The sequence below is a fragment of the Pinus tabuliformis genome, chromosome 3_1 (genome assembly GCF_031772625.1).
Source record: "Pinus tabuliformis cultivar Carrire ecotype Pingquan chromosome 3_1, CPIR1, whole genome shotgun sequence".
Lineage (NCBI taxonomy): Eukaryota > Viridiplantae > Streptophyta > Pinopsida > Pinales > Pinaceae > Pinus > Pinus tabuliformis.
This window is the reverse complement of record NC_142301.1, coordinates 37,705,851-37,715,684: the sequence shown is the minus strand read 5'-3', so window position 1 is coordinate 37,715,684 and position 9,834 is coordinate 37,705,851. Positions and strand designations below refer to the sequence as shown.

Sequence of the window (9,834 nt, the reverse complement as noted above, 5' to 3'; positions counted from 1 at the left end):
CATGTTTCCCACAAAGAAAGAAGGCTCGGGTGTCCATTTCTATTACATAGATAGAAATATTTTCACCGAAATATGAAAATGACAACAAATCGGATTCGGATCCAGTCCATTTTTTATCTTCTTTTATGAGGCGAACGACGGGAATTGAACCCGCGCGTGGTGGATTCACAATCCACTGCCTTGGTCCACTTGGCTACGTCCGCCCCGGAAAAACCAATTTATCTATCTAAAGCCATTTCTTCCAAGAATAAAAAATGAGCTAACGTTTGTTCTTATGCGGGTCATCGGTGACCTCTGATAGGGGATCAAAGCAAGATCGATGACTAACTCTCATCTCTCGAACAAGTTGTACGGCTTATTATCAAATATGTGATAAATATGAAGTATTTTGTATTTCTCCCGGAGAAATATCCCGATCCCATCTTCCCTCCGTTCTTTTGAACGTGAAAGAAGAATCTTTCTTCTTTCGTATCGATCATTTGTCTATTCACTCATGGGCGATAATTATTGTTTTTCCCTATTAGATTTTAGTTTTCAACTAACACAGTTTTGCAGATTGGTTCGGTAGATCCCACGTTATTCGAGTTGTAATGAACGGGCCATAACCATTAAAATGGTTCGGTGTAAATGGAATAGATCGAGATCTATCTCGATATTTATTGTATGTTTTATCTTGATACTAAGATCTTGTCCATCTGAACAACTCTGGGTAGGGTATTTGATCGGAGAGTCATTGTTTAAAATGATCAAGGTTGTGGCTGTGTCGACAAGTTCGACCCTATTCGCTTATCATATATTCAGATTCGTTGAATCTATACCATTTGAACTTGTATCCTTCCTTCTCGTATTCAAGGAAAATTTTAAGGATGGAAAATTTTCTTGAAGTTTAAAACATTGGCGAATCTCACTAATCCCTAATATGCAAATTATAAATGTTTATTGTTGTAAAATTATTCAAATTTATAATTATTTTATATATAGTCTCTATATAATGTTGGCGATTTTTAAGGTAAAATAATTTTATATTCTAAAATTTGGGCGAATCGTCTTTTATAAAATTGGAAATTGGCGAATCTTTTTTGTGGAAAAATCATGGAAAATTAGCCCACTGGGCGAACATTAGCCCCTAAAATTTTCCATGCTCGTATTAGAAGGTATAGGGTTTTCCAATCTGGAAAATTTTGTTATCTTACATGCACGGTTAGGATACAATCAAGTTCTTTGTTATATTATTATTCAGGTTGGACAAAGATACAAATTTAAAGGCTCATCTACTGATGGAGATAGTGAAAATAGATGAATCAAATATAAATTTGATTGTTGTCTTTCAGTTAATTCGTTTGAAAGTTTAGATCAAGTGAACAGAATTGGTAGGCGTCAATCGATCCGTGGAACGTATCAAATCTTTCACATATAAGTTTGTTATGAGATGAGCCCACTCATCTCACAATGATATAAAATCATTTCGGACAGATCTATTGCCGAGTAGAGATCTATTTGTAACGGGGCAGAAAGCAGCTTCTTTTGGGTCGCTGTCCACATAATTTCTGGACAAGGAGTAATAGTTTCTTTCTTTCGTCCCAACCCAACAGACTTCTTTATTATATTGTTTGTTCCATAACGCATTCCATGAAATATGTGTATTCTATAAAATAGTGGGGTAGATTAAAGCAAACGTTCGTCCAGATGTAGATCTAATATGCATAGCCGGTAGATTGCATTTTTGTGATATGTTACCAGAACGGAACTAGAGGCAAGGAAGAGTGCTTGTCCCAATATGAAAATCTTGGGTCTCAAAAACCATGTGATGACCTTAGGTGAAGAAAGAGAACGAACCAAAGGTTCGCCTTTAGCTAGGATGGATCAACTCCAGAGAATTTCTCTGCCCAGGTATTTGGAATATCCATCGTACTTGCCACTTCTATGGTTCAAAAATAGGCTCGATTTACCGCACATAACTTATTGTAGAGAATCCTAGTTGATCAAGATCTTCGCCCCGATATTTAGCAAAGGGATAGATATATCCGGGATTTTCGATTGAAAGGAAATTTTGTTCAACCCCAACGGAATGTGTTGTGTTTAGATGGAGCTAAAAGTCACATGTCCGATCGATACTTTGACTGCTCTATGGATCGCTTGGAACATATGATATTCGAGAGAACTCTCGAATTTTTCGAAGAACTAGCGATAAAAATAAATAAAAATAGTTTATAGGTTTGATCATCTGGTATTGGATCAATCTCGATCGATCCAAAATACTAATATGCCTGCTCTGGTCCAACGTTCCCATCCATCGATCTCAATAAGGACATGAGATTGATATGATCTGAAATACTTTTCAAGGCCAAGTCATAGGGACAGACTATGAGGGGATATATATAAATAGTATCACTTAGTGGAATGTATAGGGCTATACAGGCTCGAACCATAGACCTTCTCGGTAGAACAGATCAAAGTTCTTATTATCAAAATAATTTGAACTGTTCCAAGAACCCAACATGCATTTTCTTGCATTGGGCTCTTTCATTAACTGATGGTAAGATCGGTTAGTCTGCCATTCTCCTCTTTCCAGTAAGATACTAATATGGCTCCGTGTGCTCCAAATTCTTACCCTTCGGAAGCAATCCCAAAGTTATTCAAAAGGTTTTTTTGACGTAGGTCTGCTTTGCTCGGGCATAGATTGACTCAAATAGAGTCTCTTCTATCGCTCCAAAAGTAAAATATGACACTTCATACACCTAAAAGTTCATAGAGCGAAAGCAATCTATTTTGAGGTCCCCGTATTATACTCATTATGCCTGGCATTGAACAGAGCTGGGATTGACCATATCAATTAGATTCGTAATTTGAATCAAATCGAACTTAATCTTTGTCATGCTATTATTCCCCAGAGAAACAAATTTATAGAGTAAGACTATTTCACATAGAATCTATTTCGTGGATCAGACGAATCGATAAACTCTCCAAAAAACCATTGGCGCACGTGTAAACGAGGTGCTCTACCTTGCTGAGCTATAGCCCTTCCTTGCCAATCTTGGTGATACACTACTATACTAACCAGATGGATCACTTTATGTCAAGGTAGATATTTCATGATCCAATACTATGATCCAATAAGTTCCAATAAGTTCGATCTGTGCCAGGGACACATACATTGTCTATACATTTAATTCAATTTCGATTTAGAATCCTTTATAAATCCAACTCTACCTATGAGAATAAATGACCCACTTAACTCAGTGGTTAGAGTATCGCTTTCATATGGCGAGAGTCATTGATTCAAATCCAATAGTAGGTAAACTTATTAGATGCCATCGAGTTTTCAATGGTATCTAATAAGTTTTACTCCACTTGTTTGGATCGAGGCGGAACATTGAATCCATTTTTCAAATCATTATAGAAAATGTTAATTAGAGACGGGGGGGCTAGCATTGATAGCCTCTAATCGGGTTCTAGCCCTTTTCAGAGCTAAATCAGCCTCAATTTCTTGTCTTTTGCCTTCGGCTCGAGCTAAGTCAGCTTTAGCTATTCGAAAATTTTCCTGGGCTTCTTGGGGATCAATGTCAACATCTCTCCCTGCATTATTTACCAATATAGTTATTCTATCACTGTCTATCTTGGCGAAACCGCCCATCATAGCCATAGTGGACAACTGCCCATTGAGACGTATTTTCATAACTCCTATATCTACAGCTGCCACAAGTGAAGCATGATTGGGTAATACACCAATTTGACCACTATTAGTAGATAGAATTATTTCTTTAACTTCTGAATCCCAAATGACTCGATTAGGAGACAGTACACGAAGATTTAGGGTCATTTTCAGAATTAACTTTCCATGTTGGAGTTTATAGCCTTCGCGGTAGCTTCATCGTTATTACCCACCAAATAAAAAGACTATTCGATAAGACCATCTAATTCTCCAGAAAGGATCATTTGAAAACCTCTAATTGTTTCCATGAGACCCACATATTTGCCCGGGGAACCTGTGAATACCTCTGCTACAAAAAAGGGTTGTGATAGGAAACGTTCAATTTTTCTTGCTCTTTCCACGATTAAACGATCTTCCTCTGATAATTCATCCAGTCCAGGAATAGCTATAATGTCTTGAAGTTCCTTATAACGTTGTAAAGTTTGCTTAACCCCTTGTGCAGTTTCGTAATGTTCTTCGCCTACGATCCAAGATTGGAGCATAGTCGATGTTGAATCTAAAGGATCCACTACTGGATAGATACCCTTCGCAGCTAATCCTCTCAATAGTACGGTAGTAGCATCTGAATGTGCAAATGTCGTAGCAGGAGCAGGGTCGGTCAAGTTGTCAGCAGGTACATAAACTGCTTGAATCGAGGTTATGGATCCCTTTTTTGTGGAACTAATTCTCTCTTGCAAAGAACCCATTTCCGTGCTAAGAGTTGGCTGATAACCCACGGCGGAAGGCATTCTGCCTAATAGGGCGGATACCTCTAATCCCGCTTGGAAAAAACGGAAGATGTTATCAATAAATAATAGTACGTATTTCTTATTGACATCTCGGAAATATTCGGCCAAGGTTAGAGCAGTTAAACCGACTCTCATGCGAGCTCCCGGTGGTTCATTCATCTGACCATAGACCAGAGCCACTTTTGATTCTAATATTTTTTGTTCATCAATTACTCCCGATTCTTTCATTTCCATGTAAAGATCATTCCCTTCACGGGTATGTTCTCCTACTCCTCCAAATACAGATACTCCTCCATGAGCCTTAGCAATGTTGTTGATCAACTCCATAATGAGTACTGTTTTAACCACTCCAGCTCCTCCAAATAAACCAGTTTTTCCCCCACGGCAGTAAGGAGCCAAAAGATCTACTACTTTAATGCCTGTTTCGAAGATGGATAATTCTGTATCCAACTCTGTAAAGGCGGGAGCAGGTCTATGAATAGGAGATGTTATGCAAGCATCTAAAGGACCCAAATTATCGACAGGTTCTCCAAGAACATTGAAAATTTGTCTGAGAGTAGCTCCACCAACTGGAACACTTAGAGGAGCTCCCGTGTCAATCACTCTCATTCCTCTCGTCAAACCATCTGTAGCACTCATAGCTATAGCTCTAACCTTATGATTTCCTAATAATTGTTGTACCTCACAAGTAACTTGAATTTCTTGACCAGCTGTACCTTGACCCTTAACTATCAATGAATTGTAAATATTAGGCATATTACCTGGAGGAAAAGAGACATCCAGTACTGGGCCAATGATTTGAGCAATACGTCCCACATTTTTTTCTACACGTGCGGAAACCCCAAGAACAAGAGGATTTTTTCTCATACAAAAATGGAAATAATTTCCATGAAGAATATATAAATATGATTTTGCCAATATCATCAATAAAAGAAAATGTTCCATATTGGGTCGATCGTACCAGTAAATAATAAATGGAAGTTACCACCTTGGTAAAATCCAACTTTATTGAAAAGTTTAAATTCATCCATATTTGGAATATGAAGTAGGTAGATGGATATGAATAAGAATCATGAGGAAGTCTTCGATTTATATATAACTAGAACCAATTTATCCATAACTAAAACCGAAAATACTTCAAAATTATGTCCAGATCATCTATGAAATATGAAACTTGATATTCATGACCTTTCTCTCATTGATGATTATCTCTTCTCTTCATACGCACATTTGTATATGTATTTTCGGACAATTCGCACCATTATGGTCAAAGGTCCATTCGGTTCCTTGATTTCATTCATGAACTAGTTTAACCACTGAAAGGTTCTCGGGTCAATCCATGGAGGAAGAAATTCAAGAGCAAAGATTGGGTTGCGTCATACATAAAGAACATTATACAATGAGAGTGTATCTATCACCCCAATAACGGACGACTTTTTGTAGGATATTTCTGTAAAAATTGATTGTTTACGTTCGGTCCATGTCGAGCAGACCTCGTCCTTGCGAGAAATAATTATTAATAAAGGAGGGACTTATGTCACAAAAAATAAAGACTAAAGCTAGTGTCGGATTCAAAGCTGGTGTTAAAGATTACAGATTAACTTATTATACTCCTGAATATCAGACCAAAGATATAGATATCTTGGCAGCATTCCGAGTAACTCCTCAACCCGGGGTGCCACCTGAAGAAGCGGGAGTAGCAGTAGCTGCTGAATCTTCCACTGGTACATGGACCACTATTTGGACTGATGGACTTACTAGTCTCAATCATTACAAGGGGCGATGCTATGACATCGAGCCCGTTCCTGCAGAGGAGACTCAATTTATTGCCTATGTAGCTTACCCCTTAGACCTTTTCGAAGAAGGTTCTGTTACTAACTTGTTCACTTCCATTGTAGGTAATGTATTTGGATTCAAGGCCCTACGGGCTCTACGTTTGGAAGATTTGCGGATTCCCCCTTATTATTCCAAAGCTTTTCAGGGTCCACTTCATGGTATCCAAGTTGAAAGAGATAAATTGAACAAATATGGTCGTCCTTTATTGGGATGTACTATCAAACCAAAATTGGGTCTATCAGCCAAAAACTATGGTAGAGCAGTTTACGAATGTCTCCGTGGTGGACTCGATTTTACGAAGGATGATGAGAACGTAAATTCCCAACCATTCATGCGCTGGAGAGATCGTTTTGTCTTTTGTGCGGAAGTAATTAATAAGGCTCAGGCTGAGACGGGTGAAATTAAGGGACATTATTTGAATGCTACTGCAGGTACATGTGAAGAAATGATGAAAAGGGTAGTATTTGCAAGAGAATTGGGAGTTCCTATCGTTATGCATGACTACCTGACGGGAGGTTTTACCGCAAATACTTCTTTGGCTCATTATTGCTGAGACAACGATCTACTTCTTCACATTCACTGCACGATGCATGCAGTTATTGACAGAAAAAGAAATCATGGTATGCATTTCTGGATACTGGCTAAAGCATTGCGTATGTCCGGTGGAGATCAAATTCACGCCGGTACTGTAGTAGGTAAACTTGAAGGGAACGAGACGTAACTTTAGGGTTTGTTGATCTACTGCGTGATGATTTTATCGAAAATGATCGAAGTCGTGGTATTTAATTCACTCAATATTGGGTATCTATGCCAGGTGTTATGCCCGTAGCTTCAGGAGGTATTCACGTTTGGCATATGCCTGCTCTGACCGAGATCTTTGGGGATGATTCCGTACTACAGTTTGGTGGGGGAACTTTGGGACATCCTTGGGGAAATGCACCTGGTGTAGTAGCTAATCGGGTTGCTCTAGAAGCTTGTGTAATGAAGGACGTGATCTTGCTCGTGAAGGTAATGAAGTGATCCGTGAAGCTTGTAAATGGAGTCTTGAACTAGCTGCTGCTTGTGAAGTATGGAAGGAGATCAAATTTGAATTTGATGTGATTGATCGCTTGTAATCCAGTGAATTTCGTTCTACCAATCGGACTCGGCCCAATCTTTTACTACTACCCCAAATATTAGTCCAAATCGTGAGCGGAGATATGGGATTTCAGATATCAATATATGGAATTTCCAATCAATATCTATGTAGATATTGATATATAGATATCTCCAAGGTTAAATATCTCATACAGAGTTATTTATGAATTTTTTTTTGGGTCAAGCATTCGATAATGAATCCTATTCATCCTTTACAATGATCTTATAGATCATTCGATAGGGTTGGTAGCTCAGTGATATATAGATATCTCCAAGGTTAAATATCTCAAACAGAGTTATTTATGAAAAAAAATTTGGGTCAAGCATTCAATAATGAATCCTATTCATCCTTTACAATGATCTTATAGATCATTCGATAGGGTTGGTAGCTCAGTGGATCAGAGCTCATGGTTCCGGACCGTGAAGTCAAGGGTTCAAATCCCTTCTAGCCCAAAAGATGTTGTATTTTAAATGAAAATTCCTTTCCATCGCGGTATAGGAGAGAATATTTCTTTATAATAGAATAAAGTATTCTATCATAATCCCGAATCGATACCTCAGATTCCTAATCAATAATGAATGGAAATGATTTCTCAATGATTCATTCCACTATTGATTAATAATTTTCATCATTGTATTTATACTTATATGACTTCTCTTCATACAAAATAAGATAGGAAAAGTAACAATTTTCACCTTTATATGGAAGGAAAACTCTATGTCTATAAAGGAGTGGTTCTAAGACAAGCGTAAAATAACTGCATTACTAAAAATTCGGTCGAAAGGGATAGTAAGGATGCCAATGAGATAGAGAAAAACAAGAATAAAAGTATTGATTATGCTAAAATTAAGAAGTTATGGGCTCAATGCGATAATTGCGAGAACTTGCTATATCTCAGATTCTTGAGGGAGAATCAAAGTGTTTGTAAAGAATGTGGATATTATATGCAAATGAATAGTTCAGATAGAATAGAACTTCCAATTGATCGTGACACTTGGCGTCCTATGGATGAAGACATGTACACTCTAGATGTTCTTCAATTTTATTCTGAGAATGAACCTTCTCATTCTGATAATCTTAATTCTGAGGATGAATCTTATAAGGATCATATCACTTTCTATCAAATAGAGACAGGTTTAACTGATGCTATTCAAACAGGCATAGGTCAATTAAATGGTCTTACTATCGCACTCGGAGTTATGGATTTTTAGTTCATGGGAGGTAGTATGGGCTCTGTAGTAGGTGAGAAAATAACCTGTTTGATCGAGCGCGCTACTGCAGAATCTCTTCCATTAATTATGGTGTGTGCTTCCGGAGGAGCACGTATGCAAGAAGGAAGTTTTAGTTTAATGCAAATGGCTAAAATAGCTTCTGCATTATATATTCATCAGAAGGAGAAAAATTTGTTATATATATATATATCGATTCTGACGTCACCGACAATTGGTGGAGTGACTGCTAGTTTTGGCACGTTGGGAGATATTATTATTGCCGAACCTAAAGCGTACATTGCATTTGCAGGTAAAAGAGTAATCGAACAGACATTAGGTCAGAAAGTGATTGAAGATTTTCAGGTGACTAAGAATTTATTTGGTCATGGTTTATTTGATCTGATCGTTCCACGTAATCTCTTAAAAGGTGTTCTGAGTGAACTATTTTGGTTTTACGTTTTACGGTCTTCCTTGTAAATAAAGAAAAAGAAAAAAATGAACATTGAGTTTCCTTATCAGGAAAAAGGATCAAATCGAGTTACTTGTAACGGAAGTGACAGTGATACAGTTTCTTATCGTGACGAAGGAGAGAATTGCTTTTCACCCCCTTCTTATTAACAATTTATGATCCTCGAGCATATACTAACAATCCATATAGCCAATTCTCCGCTTTCAGAAATCGGAGAAATTTTGGTCAGGATTCATGTTCTTCCACTATTTTACTTATATAGTAAGTGTTCTAATGGATCTCTATGTTGTAATATATAACTCATTGTTGAACTCATCGAGATCTTATTAAAAAAAAATTTCCCCAACTGGAAATGCTTTTTTAGTATTTTCGGGAGAGACGGGGAAAGGAACAACGAACACTTGCATACATGTATTCTATGAAGAAGGACGAATGGGACCGCTTATTTGGTCCCATCACTTATTTGACCTTATAATTATTCTTTGTAATATGGATAAACATTTCATTGATTAAGTAAGGTACTCGTTCTATGATAATTCCTAACCTACTCCCTAACCTACTCTCTAACCTACTCTCTAACCTACTCCCTATCCTACCCTCTATTTTGGCACCTTTAGTCGGCTTATTACTTCCGGCAATTACAATGGTTCTTTCTCATCTGTATATTTAGAATGACGAGATTTTATGAATATGATCAAATCAGATTTAATAAATGGGTTTAGATCTTTCAATTGCAGAAC

The 9,834-nt window shown here is 37.5% G+C and overlaps 1 non-coding gene across 1 annotated transcript; it reads left to right on the top strand.

Annotated features, from left to right (window-relative positions):
- Window positions 1–7,792: 7,792 nt before the first annotated feature.
- Window positions 7,793–7,866, top strand: TRNAR-CCG (transfer RNA arginine (anticodon CCG)). Its single transcript has one exon. It is a non-coding gene; the product is annotated as a tRNA-Arg (tRNA).
- The last annotated feature ends 1,968 nt before the right edge of the window (window positions 7,867–9,834 follow it).